Source organism: Pavona decussata, unplaced genomic scaffold (genome assembly GCF_977016875.1).
Source record: "Pavona decussata unplaced genomic scaffold, jaPavDecu1.1 SCAFFOLD_195, whole genome shotgun sequence".
NCBI lineage: Eukaryota > Metazoa > Cnidaria > Anthozoa > Scleractinia > Agariciidae > Pavona > Pavona decussata.
Window position 1 is genome coordinate 1,813,789 of NW_028145604.1, and position 16,018 is coordinate 1,829,806.

General features: G+C 38.0%; 3 long non-coding RNA genes across 4 annotated transcripts; all 3 read right to left on the bottom strand.

Annotated features, from left to right (window-relative positions):
* Positions 1–4,732: 4,732 nt before the first annotated feature.
* On the bottom strand, positions 4,733–8,595 carry LOC146461681 (uncharacterized). Its single transcript, XR_014857337.1, has 2 exons — positions 8,416–8,595; positions 4,733–7,864 (listed from the first exon to the last, which is right to left on the bottom strand). It is a non-coding gene; the product is annotated as an uncharacterized LOC146461681 (long non-coding RNA).
* Positions 8,596–9,118: 523 nt separating this feature from the next.
* On the bottom strand, positions 9,119–10,670 carry LOC146461682 (uncharacterized). 2 transcript variants are annotated; one of them, XR_014857306.1, is made up of 3 exons: positions 10,149–10,670; positions 9,584–9,799; positions 9,119–9,269 (listed from the first exon to the last, which is right to left on the bottom strand). It is a non-coding gene; the product is annotated as an uncharacterized LOC146461682 (long non-coding RNA). The 2 variants fall into 2 exon arrangements; XR_014857305.1 differs by having other exon boundaries at positions 9,584–9,802.
* A 1,268-nt stretch (positions 10,671–11,938) lies between these two features.
* Positions 11,939–14,712, bottom strand: LOC146461683 (uncharacterized). Its single transcript, XR_014857359.1, has 3 exons — positions 14,259–14,712; positions 13,723–13,795; positions 11,939–13,166 (listed from the first exon to the last, which is right to left on the bottom strand). It is a non-coding gene; the product is annotated as an uncharacterized LOC146461683 (long non-coding RNA).
* Between the last annotated feature and the right edge of the window lie 1,306 nt (positions 14,713–16,018).

Genomic DNA, 16,018 nt, shown 5'->3' on the forward strand with positions numbered 1-16,018 from the left:
TCAAAAAGCTTTCAAATGAATTAGTATGTCCGAAAACGTCCCCTGAGACATTTTTTAGACCTCCCAAGGGACCAGGGACAAAGAAATAGTCCACAAAAGATAAAGTCAGAGTGAGGGTTAAACAGAAAATTCTTTGTCAGGGCGTTATTTGCACTTAAAAATGATTGCCAATGGATTTTTTCTACACTCGAAGAACCCTACGTACATAAACGAGCGAAAAATGCCGACTTCAAAATTTGGTCAATTTTGAGCAAAAACCCTGGACTAACCCTTGGAAAAAAGTCGATTTTTGGACCCCCGACAAATATTCTTTTAAAAGCTTCTAAATGAATCAGTGTGTCCAAAAAGGTCCCGAGACACTTTTTAGGCCTCCCAAGGGACCAGGGACAAAGAAATAATCCACAGAAGATGAACTCAGAGTGAGGGTTAACAGAAAATTCTTTGTCAGGGCGGTTTTTTTACTTAAAAATTATTCGCAATAGATTTTGTCGACACTCGAAGAACCCTAGGGACATAAACGAGCGAAAAATCCCCACTTCAAAATTTGGTCAATTTTCACCAAAAACCCTGGACTAACCGTTGGAAAAAAGTCGATTCTTGGGCCCCCGACAAATATTCTTTTAATTGCTTCCAAATGAATCAGTGTGTCCGAATACGTCGTCCGAGACACTTTTTAGGCCTCTCAAGGGACTAGGGACAAGAAAATAGCCCACAAAAAATGAAGTCAGAGTGAGGCTTAAACAGAAAATTCTTTGTCAGGGCGTTATTTGCACTTAAAAATTCTTCATGGATTTTTTTGGACACTCGGAGATCCCTGGGGACATAAACGAGCGAAAAATGCCGATTTCAAAATTTGGTCAATTTCCACCAAAAACCCTGGACTAACCCCTTGGAAAAAAAGTCGAGTTTTGGACCCCCGACAAATATTCTTTAAAAAGCCTTTAAATTAATCAGTGTGTCCGAAAACATCCCCTGAGACACTTTGTAGGCGTCCCAAGAGACCAGGGACAAAGAAATAGCCCACAAAAGATGAAGTCAGAGTTAGGCTTACACAGAAAATTCTTTGTCAGGGTGTTATTTGCACTTAAAAATGATTGCCAATGGATTTTTTTGACACTCGGAGATCCATAGGAACATAAACGAGCGAAAAATGCCGACTTCAAAATTTGCCAAATTTTGACCAGTGTGTTTGAAAGCGTCCCCTGAGATACGTTTTAGACCTCCCAGTTCACTAGGGAGAAAGAAATAGCCCCAAAAAGATGACGTCAGGGTGAGGAGTGAACAGGAAGTTCTTTGTCAAGGCGTTATTTGCACATAAAAATGATTCCCAATAGATTTTTTTGACAAGCGGGGATCCCTAGGGTCATAAATGATTGAAAAATGCTGACTTCAAAATTTGGTCAATTTTTTTTGGTCAATTTTTCGAATCCTGTCATATTTTATATTTTAACTGTATATATATATATATATTTTAGCTTACAGTATTTTAGATTGTAAATAGTTGTGAGGGCCATAAGTTTATTAGCCTTTGGCTATCAAGTGCCACCCTCTTTAAATAAAGGCTTTACTTACTTACTTACTTACTTACTTACCCCTTGGAAAAATGTCGATTTTTTAACCCCGAAAAATATGCTTTCAAAAGCTTCCAAATGAATCAGTGTGTCCGAAAACGTCCCCTGAGACAATTTTAAGGCCTCCCAAGGGACCAGGGACAAAGAAATAGCCCACAAAAAGATGAAGTCAGAGTGAGGGTTAAACAGAATATTCTTAGTCAGGGCGTTATTTGCCCTTAAAAATGATTGCCAATGGATTTTTTCAGCACTTGGAGATCCCTAGGGACATAAACAACTGAAAAATGCCGACTTCATTATTTGGTCATTTTTGACCAAAAAGCGTGAACTTACCCCTTGGAAAAAAGTCAATTTTTTTGTCCCCCGACAAATATGCTTTTAAAAGCTTCCAAATGAATCACTGTGTTTTAAAGCGTTCCTTGGGCACTTTTTGGCCCTACACATGACCAGGTACTAAGAAATAGCTATTAGCCGACGAAAGATGACGTCATGGTGAGGGTTCAAAAAGTTCTTTTTCTGGGCGTTGTTTACACTTAAAAATGATTCTCGGTTGAATTTTTTCGATATGCGGAGATTCCTAGGGACATAAACGAGTGAAAAATTTGAGTGAAAACGAGTGAAAAAACCCTGAACTCACGCTTTTGTAGCCGCGAGAAATATTCTCTGAAAAGCTTCCAAATGAATCACTGTGTCCGAAAACGTCCCTTGAGATACTTTTTAGGCCTTCAAGGGGACTAGGGACAAAGAAATAGCCCAAAAAAGATGACGTCAGAGTGAGGGTAAACAGAAAATTCTTTGTCAGGGCATTATTGCAACTTAGAAATGATTCGCACTGGATTTTTTCGACACGCGGAGGTCCTCCTCCAAGGAACGTTTGTCAGTTTTGAACTGCAAGGGATAAGTCGAGGGTTTTTGGTCAAAAATGACCAAGTTTTGAAGTCGAATTTTTCACTAATGTATTTCTCTATGGATCTCGGCGTGTCTTAGAAGTCCTTTGGGAATCATTTTCAAGTGCAAATAACGCCTTGCCTTTATCTATTGTGGGTGATTTTTTTGTCTTTGGTCCTTTGGGAGGCCTGAAAAGTGTCTATGGGAACGTTTTGGGACACACTGATTCGATTGGAAGCTTTTAAAAGAACATTTGTATTTCGTCCAAAACTCGACTTTTTTGAAAGGGGTAAGTCCAGGGCTTTTGGTCAAAAGAGACCAAATTTGGAAGTCGGCATTTTTCACTTGTTGATGTCCCTAGGGATCTCGGTGTTTGGTAAAACTCCCTTGGGAATCATTTTTTATTGCAAATAATGCCCTGACAGAGAATTTTGTGTTTAACTCTCGGCCTGACTTCATGTTTTGTGGGCTATTTCCTTGTCCCTGTTCCCTTGGGAGGCTTAAAAACTTAAAAAGGTGTCTCCGGGGACGTTTTCTAACACACTGATTCGATTGGAAACGTTTAAAATAATATTTGTCTTGCGTCTTAAAATCGACTTTTTTCCAAGGGGTATTAAAGTCCAGGGTTTTTGGTCAAAAATGATCAAATTTTGAAAACGACATTTTTCACTTGTTTATGTCACTAGGAGTCTCAGCGTGTCGTAAAACTTCCTTGGAATCATTTTTAAGTGCAAATAACGCCCTGACAAAGAATTTTCCGTTAAACTCTCATCCTATTGTTATCTTTTGTGGGCCGTTTCTTTGTTCCTGGGCCCTTGGGAGGCCTGAAAAGGGGCTCAGGGGACGTTATAGAGGCTATCTCCAGATTATCTGCAATAAAACTGTATTTTGTTATCAATATGCTGAATAATGAAAACAATTTTCCTGCTCAGTATTACGGAATGTTTCCTAAATGACTATATCGAAATCTCAGAACGAACCCAGTTCTCTGTTTCCTTGACCTCGGAGAAGAATCTAAGTTTCTGTGTTGACAATCAGAACTATAATACACCCTATCCATTTACAACCCGTGGGGTGAGGAAAGGGATGAGAGCGAGGAAGGTGTTGTGATTTGACTAAAAAGTAAATATTTTCGTCACGTTTTCAGTCTTAGGTAAGGACCACGAAAGCTGCATTGAGGTATTATATTTATTTTGACGTCAACGCTTTCGGCATGTCAATGAACAGCATTTCGAAATCATCCCAATTTACCATGCGATCGCTGGGAAAACGCTACTACAATCGCATGTACTTCGAATGGGGGTGCTTCAACCCTTTAATCCCTAACAGTGATCAGCATCAAATTTCTCCTTGTAATATCAATGCTTATTCAACCCCTGAGGTCATGAGAATTAAGGATATGATCACCCAAAGGGAATTTTCGTGATATTTTAATAACTTCTCCCCAGTACTTTTATATGAAAAGTATGGGGCCAAGACAGGAGAATTTGGTCTTTGATATTAGGGGTTAAAGGGTTAAATAGACTGTCTAAAAATTTGAGCATGATACTGGTTAGTGTTTCAGACAATAAATCTGCACCTCTCAAAAGCTCTATTTTCACTAGACCCTGATAACCTGCAGCTGCATTGTTTTTTAGGGTTGGGAACATTGTTCTGTTGTTCGTTCTTTTGCCCTCTCTACCAACCATGTGAGACGTTGCAAGCGGTGCAGGTCGTAACCTTTGAGACACTAACTTGCAAAGTATCAAGATTTTACTTAGATTGTAAGGCTGCGTGACAATTCTTGCAAACCAGCAATATATTCTTTGTAAATTTCATAGTTTTTGAAAGCTGATTTCTCTAAGAACATTTTACATACCACACTGATATTCACGCTAGTTACCAAGAGCGACATGCCCTTTTACTTGAAGGGTGCATTTGTTCGTAGCATTTTTATTTGATTTATGCTAATGAAGTAAACTGTCACTAAACAATGCCGACAGCAAACATTGTCCAATCGCACAGAGTTGGCATCAGCCTCTTTTTCAAAGCCAGGCTTGGTTGCCCAACCTCTCTAAAAATAAAGTTTTTCATTCACTCTTAATTTTAATTATTTTTTTAAAGAACCTGATACATATTCATTATACATTTCTATTCTCGGTCGTGTAAAACCAGATTTTAATACAAAGGGGGCGATACAACTGAATTTAAACGAATAAGTCTCGGCAGCTAAGTTAAATAAAATTAAAACTCACTCCAATTTTTTTCACAATGTAAATGGGTTTTTTTCTATGTTCCCATGATCTTGTTGTTTTTGGCATAACCTACTTCATCTTACCTTATATGATTTCATTTATTCGACTTTGTTTCAACTATAGTGTGTGATTAACGAAGACAGACACGACTGCTGAATGCTGCCTTGTAAAATCAAACTTTTTCTCTTGTTTATATCCAGTTGTGCAAATCATTATATATTTTACGAGGACAGTGGATTACACAACATCCATTAACCAACCCCTGACCTTTAACTATGAACTGTAGAAAGAACGGTTATTAATAGACATTATAAACTCAAGAAATTTAAATCCAGCTGTTTATAATAAACATGTCTATTAATGATTTTTATCGTTTCTGAAAAATCATCACTTGGAACTTCCGGAAATCTTCATGTATTAGAACGTTATCACTTGTTATATTATTAGCTTGTGTTAGGATCATTTAAGCGTTATAACCAGCTGCATTAACAATGAAGAATCCGGACATTCCAAGTTCATTGAATGGTCTACTTGTTCCCGACTTCCTATACCAATTGATCCAATTTATTTTTTTAAGAATTATTCGTAAACAGCTTGATTTAAAAAGTACAACTATCTAATTTTCCATATTAATTCAAAGAAGCTCAAAATTGACTACATTGAATTTTTCACAGAAGTGTCCAACAATAGACATTTTCAGACTAAAAACCATGAAGTGTTAAAGAATTGCTAAACTTTCAGTTTTCGCAGTTACTAAATATGTTGTGGAGTTGAAAATCGCAGAGGGTTTTTAAACTAGTCGGCAAAAAACAACAGTTCAACGAGTTAAAATATATAGCGATACTACCCACTGAAACATCTAGTAAGTGATTTGTTACCCCATATATTTTAAAACTTAAATTGTGCGGTGAGTGAAAAAGAATTTACAAAAGGCAACAGAATGAGCATGCCCAGTAGGAAGCCGGCCTTATTCCACCGATACTGCAAAGTTAAAGGACTTCACAAATACGGTGGCATGTTTGCGTTTGTTTTGCGTGTGATTCCATCAGCACTGTGATAATTTGGTTAACAAAGATTATTGCTCCATGATCTGCTTCAGACGGGTGAAGAAAAATCGCTACCGGTATATAGGGTGATTTAACATAATTCGTGAAATAGAAACTAGACAATCAAACCAATCTTAGTCATTAACCCTTTAAGCACAAATTGACAAGCGTGTAAATTTCTCCTCACAATATGGCAACCTTATCAAGTATTCAGCTTATGAGAAAAAATGAAATGATCACCAAAGACAAAAGGTCTTGATTTTTAAACACATACTCCTAAGTAGTTCCATAAGAAAAATTAGGAGAACATTGGGGAGAATACATTTGTTGATATTGGAGCTTAAAAAGGTTAATATCGTTGTTTATCTTTGTTTTCTTTTGACTCTTAACATTTGTTTCTCAGGTTATGAAAACTACTCTACATGTAAAACCAAACAGTTTGTACAAATATAATTATTTTCTGCCAATTGCGGTAATATAATATCTTTACTGAATCATTCGAACGGGAAAAGACGATTTAAAACATGTTTTAGAATCGGTGAAACCTCTGTCAGCGATAACCTTTGTGACAGCGGATACCAGGGCCTAACTAAATTGAACGAACAGACGTCGAATGCCGTTCTTTTAAAACTGGAAGATAACACAATTAGCCCTAAATAAAAATTTGATAAATTTGGACAAAAACAATGCTAAACTTTTCCTAAAAAGTACGGTACTCCGACACACCCACAAACAGGTTTCAAGCCCATAGTTCAGGAAATTGTCAAGGCTAGTGTTGCAAGTAGAGGGATGTAAATGAGCCTGTGATAAAATATGAAACAAAACATGATTTTGATTCTAATCTTCCCTACCCCTTCGATGCTGTTACGTTTTTCAAAAAACACCGCTGGGGAGGGGTGGTAAAGTCAATTGAAGGAGCGCGGTACAGAAAGACCCTAATATATATAGCATTATTAGATACATGACCTTTATATGAGTAGGATCTCTTTGCACTCCGCCTTCAATTGCATTAGCCACGGAATACGTTCGTTTCAATTATTCTTAACTAAACCTCCGACTTTGACAAAAACGACTGGGTCCTCCAAATTCCTTCCCTAGGAAAATCAACACGAAAGTTTTAAATATGACCTCATGAAATGAAGAATTGGCCCTTAATTAACATGATCTCATGTTCTCATGTTCAGAAAAATAGTCCATGATGAGAACATTTCCCCGAGCTATAGGCACTGAATCCAGTTTTGAGTGGATGTAAGAAATGATGAATTGTAGCCAGTTCTAGTTTGTTTTCCAATCAATTCATTGAAGTTCGATCGGTATTTACACGATTGTCGGGCTAATTATGCAATCGTTAAAAATTAATAAACGCGTTTTCAATTCTTATTTTTCGCTGTACTTTGGAGCCCCGGAGAAGATATCGTTTTAAAGTCGTACAAATCTGGAGGAAAATAAATGAAACCCTATATAAAAGTCTCAGCTGCTACATAAATGGGGGGACTGACAGAGATTTCCACCGGCAAAAATGTATAATTATCAAAATACATCGTGGATCGAAACATATATTACAAATTAAAAATATCTTGATCTATCTAAAAATTCGTCGATAATTAAGCGCGAAATAGCTATTGCTTTTACTCCCAAACTCGAATCTTGAATCACTTAGTTAAGTTCCTCTTTCCTGCCTGTGGCGTGATCAAAATGACCAAGAGTCGCCATGCAAACGAATGCGGTTTTAGCTTCCGAGTCTGTGCATACATTTTCGTGCAAGTGCGACCACTCAAATAATCGCTATTGACCAGTCCTATGGTACTGTTCGTTGTTCGAAGTTTTAAACCAAAAGGTTTGCAACTAAGCCCACTTTTTAAGTTTGGGCTGTCTTGGAAATGAAAGCATTAATCATCTACATTAGTCCTACAAGTTCTTGCTCCTTGAAGTCTTGCTCGGCTTCTTTGGTCTTCCGTTCAAGTCTCTCATATAATTTCTATGAATTGTCCATTCAAGAAGCAGCAATCCTGATCAATCCGTCTGCATGTTCATCCAGATGATCCAATGTACTCACTCGGCTGCGTAATCTCCTTTTTCTCATACTGCTATTTGGAATCGGATATCTTGTCAACTGTTGACGAGTCTGAAACAAAATAGTCGTGGAAAAAGAAAAACAATCGTATTAGGTGTCTTGCTCACAGCTGCAAATTTTTGTTACAGAGGCTTCACATCAGCGGTTAACTGTCACACAGGTACCACAATAGTTATGGTTTAAATCCCTTTGAAATCTGAAACTGGAAACTTAACAGTATTGAAATGAGCCAGTTAAGATTTTCGGATCAATCACCAGCGAGCACTCAGTCAAAACAAGGAACAGTGTCCGATATTCTCATAAGAATTCTTATAACTCAAAAAAGATTAAAAAGATTAAAAATAAACATAAATGATTAAGAGGTCCAAGAAAGTATAACTTGCATCTCTGGAGGTGGAGATGGAGGCATCCAAAGTGTTTACCCACCCATTTCAATCCCGAAAAATTTTTCAGTCTCGCTGCATAGAAACGTCTTTTTATCGAGCCTCAGTGCGACAATCGTTATTTAAAGAAACAGGCTATCTTGTAGCCCAAATACAAATATTACCCCAGACATTTAACAAATATCACGTCTACGTTGCTATGATATGGGTGCTACATACCGGCTCGTCTCAATCCTAGTGACGTGTAATGTAAAGTCGTGATTATGTAATGGGGAGACAACTCTTGAGCTCACTGTTGTTGATTTGTCCTCCACTCAAATAAGCTGCCATCACGTTACGTTGGTCAGCGTCTGCTGCGAGTTCAAGGGACACGAGATCGGAAGTGGAATTTTTTCTTGTCATCTGTTGCAAAAAAAAAGTGAAAACATAACTTGTGTCATTAGCTCTGTCATATGCCAAGGCAAAAACAAGAGAGGCAGGTTTTCTTTTTACAAACCCACGTTTTAGGTTATTTTAATATTATTAAACGTAAAAATATGTACTTATTAGCCTGTGTACAAGCTCTCGGGAGTGGGGGAGAGGTGGAGGAGGAGCGAGAGCTTGCACCCATGTCTCATGAATTTTAACCCCCCCTCCCCCCCCCCCCCCCCTCAAAGAGCTTGCTCACAGCCTGTGTACTTATCATTCTTTATACTTCATGAAGATTATGCCAACCTCCAGGAAAAAAATTTCCGTCGTACTCCAATATTTGTTGTGGATGAATTTCGAATTATCCAATCAGCGCAAAACACTGAATGTAATACAACCAACCTTTAATTTATGTACCCGAAAATAAGCTCCCTCAACGTCCTTTTAGCGAATATGTGCCCAGGCCCTTCTGTTTGGACTTTTCAGGGTATATACATGAAGTCTGATTTAGATGAACCACCCACTGATATTTATTAGTCCCTCAATCTGTGTTCAATCACGTGAGCTGCCATGGTAAGCTTCTCTAAACGTAAAACTGGAAGCAGCCTCGAATGTAGGACACGGACAAGTACACTGGATTGGATGAGGAATATCGTCTTCATCATCTGTTGTCAAGGGTAAGTGAAACATTAGTTTTTTTGTCGTAAGCTTTGTCATTTGCCAAGGCAACCGAAAAAAAAAAGGATTGCTTCAATTTTTGGTGTTGGCGAAGTTCGAGACAAAACGCTGAACATTGTATAACCTGCGCTCAATTAGATCCTTAATTATGCTGAGGATTTAGAAATTAAATAGCGTTATTATTTTTTCTTAAAACAAATTCAAGCGAGGCCTTAATTTTCTAAGACGATGATGAGGGTGGGGAGGGCGATGTCGACAATTACTAATAACAACTGTCTAACAGATTTCCAAAATTATTCACCTCTGATAACAAACATCTAAGTGGGTCCTCGGCGGGTCCTCTGTGGGTCCTCGGCAGGTCCTTGTGTCCTCGGCGGCTCCTCTATGAGTCGTGGTCGGGTCCTTTGAGGGTCCTAGCCGTGTCCTTTGTGGGTGAGGTCCTCTGCGCCTGCGAAGCAGGTCTAGGATGGTCACTTTTTGGCTCTTCTGTGGATCCTTGACGCGTGTTCTACGGGTTCTACTGTGGGTTATTGCAAAATCTATCAACATTTATGTGCATTTACAAGAAGTCGAGATCAAAAACATCGGATTGTCCAGAAGAGGTTTACGAGTCTTAAACGCATCGATTGCAGCTTTTTCAACGACCTCAACGAGAACTTTAGTGAACATTAATTTTACCTAACGCGAATTGAGAATGACAAAGATAATTGTGATTTATCACCTCTCAATCAGTTAGGAGTTGGAACCTCGATGAAGCCTCGACCGAGATTTTTATCCGATCTGTCTAAATTAATCGTCACAGCTCAAAGATTATAGGCTTCAGTCACTGTGCAGAAAGTCTCCTATCATTTGTTTCAAAAACTAACCTTTAGCACGAAGGCCTCTGGATAACATCTGGAACTTCCTGTATCATCATCATCATCATCATCATCATCATCATCATCAGTCTCATCTTAATTCATGATCGCCACAGCTATGTCCATCTAAAAGTCAGAACTACATGGATACCTTAAAAGATTCTCAACAAAATGTTTAGCAAAACTAAAAACAATGAAGCACAATTAAACATTCCATGTGATAAAGAATAGTTTACATTCTTTTTATTTACGACTATTAGCGTTTTATTTGGTTTAAATTTAATTATTTATGTTAATTTTTATTGGTTATTAATGTCTATAGAGTTATCTTTAAATGAACTCTTATGATTTTATTTTGTTATGTTTTGTCAAGCATTTATTTTCTCTTTTTATTTGTCTTGTTATTTCATCTTTAGTATTTATTTTTATGTTTGGTGTTGCTTCACGGCTTTTATTTTATTGCAATTTCATGAATTTAGCAAATAAAATAAAGGTTCTGACCGCAAACGTAGACAAACCCCTCAGTTTTCCTTCTCGCAGCTGAAAGTTTATAAAGTGTTTTCTTCACGAATAGTAGGGTCTTGAAACCAATTCTGCCCGTCTGTCTTTTTTCTGTACTCTTCATCTGCACCTCGGCTGGCAGGTGGGCGTCTGGTACGTCACTCTCTCCCTGCAGCTAAGACGAACGCGTCCATGACAACTGTGCATGCTCACCTGTTTTGAAAAGACACATTTTCAGACTAAATTAAAATTAAAGCAAGACTGAAAGAATAGGGCATTTCCGAGTTGCTTTCAACTCATTATGAAAGTGAGGCTAACTGCAGTTTTTTATCATGGAAATTAGTTTTCATTCATATAGAAACAAAACTAATTTTCGTATGAAAAGCTTTGCACTTAGCCTCGCTTTCACAATGAGGTTCGCAGCAACTCGAAAATGGCCAATTTTCATCAATACTTCGCCTAACGTTTTTCAGAAGGTTTCATAGTTCACTAATTTAGCAGTACAGCGAAGTAGGATTTGAAAACAACAGAGTAACTCATAAGTAATAATTGTCGTTAAGAAAGCATGTCAATTGTCACTAAGGCCTTCACGTTTTCTTTCCAACCTCTTCTTAAAACTGTAAGTTAAACACTTTTACCATCATAGCAAAGATGGTGGGTTTGAATCACAGTCAAGCTACAAAATTTCCTTCACTCGAAACCGTCGTGCGAACAGCTTTTGCCATTGTTTCACAAATCATGGGTTTGTTCGCAAATTGAACTTCAGTCGTTTCTTTACAACTATTGATAGATCGAGAGTACCTTCACCGAAAGCTCATAAATAAATTCCATTCAAGTTTCTATTTTTTTCTTCATTTGCCAGTTTTCTTAAACCAGATATACATTATAGCTAATATCGAAGGTGTAAATTCTTTGAAGCCCCAGCCTCTCCTCCATTCATTCGTTCACATCTTCTTTAAAATAAGTTACTTTCGCCGGTAAAGGAAATGTCATGTCTTAGAATTCCATAAATCTCAAATCAATTCAGGATCAGCCCTTTCCTTGCAACTGTTTAAAATAACAATTTTTAACATCACAGCATAGATCTGGGGTCAAATCCCATTAAATTCGATCAATTAATCCGATTGGTTGCAACTTTAAAACAAACACCACCAGTCTGAATCCCATTTCAAAAAATAATTATTTCCAAAAGGCACTAACCTGGGAAGCTAACCTCTTGTAATCTCTCTGAGATGCCTTGACAAGAGCTCAGGCGTGGCTGCAATGAGACCTTCAACGTTCTGCGTACCTAAAAACGGCACAAAGCTACTGACAAGAAAGATACGTAGCTGAAAATCCGTAAATAGACCTATCATTTAATTAACAGTTAACGTATTTTCGCAATTTTGGCAAAAAAATCGTGGATTCCACTCCATTTGACTCTTCAATTAAAGGTTATATCAATCATTCCATTGGTTGTAACTGATGATAGATCATTTTACCATGACAAAAGGGTCATGGGTTTTAATGCCATTTTATCTTTGGTTTTTTGTTCAGTTTCTTTGAAAGTTTCTCCTAAGTGTTGTTAAGCTGTTTCAACATTGCAACAAAAACCATTGAATCTCAAATTGGCATTCCTAGTTTTCTTTGCTATTGTTGATAAACTAATTTCAGTATTACAGCAAATATCATGGGATTGAATGCCATTCAGTATGTCTTAACATTCTATCGTGATGGGTTTGAATCCCAATTTTCAATTCCAATTTTCTTTCATTCCTTTGTCTCTTCACCTTTTGGTTAAGTATTTTCATCATTATAACACAGGTCATAGGTCTGACTCCAATACAACATTTAATTATTCTTAATACGCACACTAACCTGGCAAGGGAGCCTCTGGGAAGTCTCTGGTATGCTGGAGAAAAACTTGTAGATGGCTGCAACGACATCTGGAACATCTTTTTCAACTACACTCAAAGTTTCTCACAAGGATTAGTAAGAGAATAAGTTCGTAAATTTTTCTCGATGGCAAAATTGGTCTAAATGATTTTTTTTCCTTTTTTAAGTATTCTGTTTTTTCTTTAGAACGTTTGATAAAGTAGGATTACCACAGCCCCGTTGACACAATTGTCCTTCCATCCTTTCTTTGCAAATGTTGATAAACGTTTTTCAACATGGCAGCCAGCAGAGACCATTGAGTCTCGTTAAGTTTTTGCTTAATTCCTCGTTCTGAAAATTTAGGTACAATTCATGGGTTTGAATCCCATTCAAGTGTCATTTTTCTTTCATTCCGCTTCCCTTAAAAATGTTAAATACAATCTCTTTCTCCAGCAAAGATCATAGGTTTGAATGCCATTAAATTTCGTCCTCAATTCAATTCTTCTTTGCAATTTTTCAGTATTTCACCACTATAGCTAAGGCAATGGGTTGGAATCCCATTCAACACTTCCATTTTGTTTCTACAAGCACTGACCTCGAAAGCAACCCTCTTGCAAGTCTCTCTAAGAAGCCGGAGAGGATCTGCTATGTCCTCTGGAATGTTCTGGTTACCTAAACACAAAGAAACTTCCTAGTACTCTCGCATTTCTTTAACAATATTTGAAGCTGGTAAAATTTTTCTTACTAACAGTCCATTCTTTGTAACTCCGGTGTTAGTCGACATCTTGGGTTTGAATCCCAATTTTTCCCTCTGCCACTTTTGACTAGGCCTTTTTCCACAGAGCATGAGTTTGAATCTCATACAAGGCTCATGCACTCTTCATTCCAGCTCAGCTCTAATAAAGTACTTTTACCAATAAAAAATATTATGGGTTTGTATCCAATTTAGGTGTCACCCATTTTTCTTCAATCTTTCTCTAAAACTACCGTGAAAGATTTCCACATTATAGGAAAAGATAATAGGTTCGAATCCCATTTAACTCCATTAACGTTGTTTATTGCATTCCTTAAAACTGTCGACTAGTCCTTTCGCCATAGCAGCAAAGTTCATGGGTTGGAATCCATATAGGTCTCAGGCGTATCTTCAGTCCTTCCTTTAAAACTGTTGGTAGAGAACATTCATGGGTTTGAATCCCATAAAACCTACTTTGTTACTTCACATACTGACCTTGCAAACTTTAGGTTGTAGCAATTCTCTCCAAGATGCTGCTGAAGGACTTCCAACATATCGTTGCAGTGACCTGTTGGCGCGAAACTTTCTGCAGATCTAAAGGAATACTTCTCAAGACGTATGTCAGTATAAACTAAAACGCCATTCAGTAAAAGTTGTACCAAAGCGACTAATTCGCTCAGGTTAATGGGTTTGAATCCTAACCGAGCCCAAATTTGGTATAATAACATTTAAGCTCCTGGTTTTCAGAAAGAATATTTTTTTGTTATTATGGTATACAACACGAGCTTGAATCTCGTTAACTTTACGTCGTAATTCTTTTGCTACCCACTTTCATTTGCAACCGTTTTTAGAGTATTTTGGTCATTATAGCCCTTTTAAAGTTCAGCAGTTGGGATCTCATTTACCGCTTTCAGGTTTTCCTTCAGCTCTAACTTTGCAACTTTAGGTAGAATATACATTAACCGTTCATAGACAAGGTTCATGAGTAAGAATCCCATTCAGCACCTAATTCCTTTTCTTCAGATACTAACCTCGCAAGCTACAGCTTCTGGAAATTCTGTCGGAGATGCCGCAATATGGCTGCAATGATATCTCGAAAGTTGTCTTCTATAATACCTAAATACAATGCAAGACGAACGTCAGTGTAAATAATCAAAGATGCAAATCAGCTCGAGCTATACCTAAGGCTTTAACGAATCATGTATATAGAGAGCTTTTTCCTGCGATTGTCTTTCAGAAAAACGAGTTTGAATCCTTGTAAAAGTTGTATCCAAATATCCCGGCATGTACCTTTGCCTAGTGTGTCCACCAGTTAATGATGTAGATGGTACAACCGGCCTTTGTTTCTTTGCAATTAAACATTGTTATAGCAAATATCATGAGTTTGAATCCCTGGAAAAGATAAGATCACATTTTTTCTCAGTTTCGTTTGCACGAATAACTTTTTTTCCCTCCGTCAACATTAAGGTTGATGAACCAGGTGGGATCTTAGCAGAAGCCAGACAAATAAGTCTTACCAATTTTGTTTTACAATAACTGTCAAAATTTCCGCGCGCTTTTTGGCCCGTAGCTGTTGTCTACAAGAGTGCAGACAACAAAAGAGACGTCAGATATAACGAGCGCGCTTTCTCAACAGAACAAAAAGTCAATTACTCTCGCACTTTTTGCAAAAAACAAATCAATGACAGTTTTCTATGGCCTATACTCTCATAAACCATAAAATGACGCAATAAAATGTTTCTTCGCTTGGCGGTGAAACCACTTGCCGCACTTGAGTTTTGAACTTTTTAGGACGTCATTTTATGGTCTATCAGAGTATAGAATATAGAAAACTGCCTTCGATTTCTTAAATAGATAATCTATTGATCATTTTACTTACATTCAAGGTCTTTCTTACCATGTCTTCACTAGATAGCGTGTCTGCCGGTGATGAATTGGTGGTCTCTCCTTGATCTGGGAACGGAACAAACCAGTTGACCAAAATAACTCGCAATAAAACTCGTATGGCTTACCTTCAATGCTTGTACTCTTCCGCCAAACAGAATCACTTGGAACGTACTCATGCGCGTTTCTTCAGGAACTCGCCAAAAAATTCCGCCAACAGCTTGCGCGTTTCTACAGGAACGCGACCAAAAATTCCGCGAGACAGTCGCGCATTTCTTCAGGAACGCGACCAAGAACCCCGTGAAATACTCGCGCGTGTCTTCAGGAACGCGACCAAAACTCCACGAAACACTCGCGCGTTTCTTCAGGAACGCGCCCAAAAACTCCGCGAGACACTCGTGCGTTTCTTCAGGAACGCGACCAAGAACCCCGTGAAATACTCGCGCGTTTCTTCAGGAACGCGAACAAGACTCCACGAAACACTCACGCGTTTCTTCAGGAACGCGCCCAAAAACTCCACGAGACACTCGCGCGTTTCTTCAGGAACGCGCCAAAAAACTCCGTGAGACACTCGCGCGTTTCTTCAGGAACGCGACCAAAACTCCGCGCGAGACACTCGTGCTTTTCTTCAGGAACGCGGCCAGAAAAGTTCGGGAAACACTTGCACTTATTTTCCAACGACGCGCCCAAAAGTTCAAGAAACATCTATGAAAAAAAATTTCCTTAAAAAAAATCCGAGTTAGTCGTTAATTTGCTACTTTTAACGGTATCTTGTTTTATAGAGCTTTGTTACTAGTTTATTGTCTCTAAAATAAAAACCATCAGCAGTTAGTATAGTTGTGTTTAGCTAATGTTTTAGAATAAAGACACTGACAACATAGTTTTTGAATTTATTTCTTTCATTTTT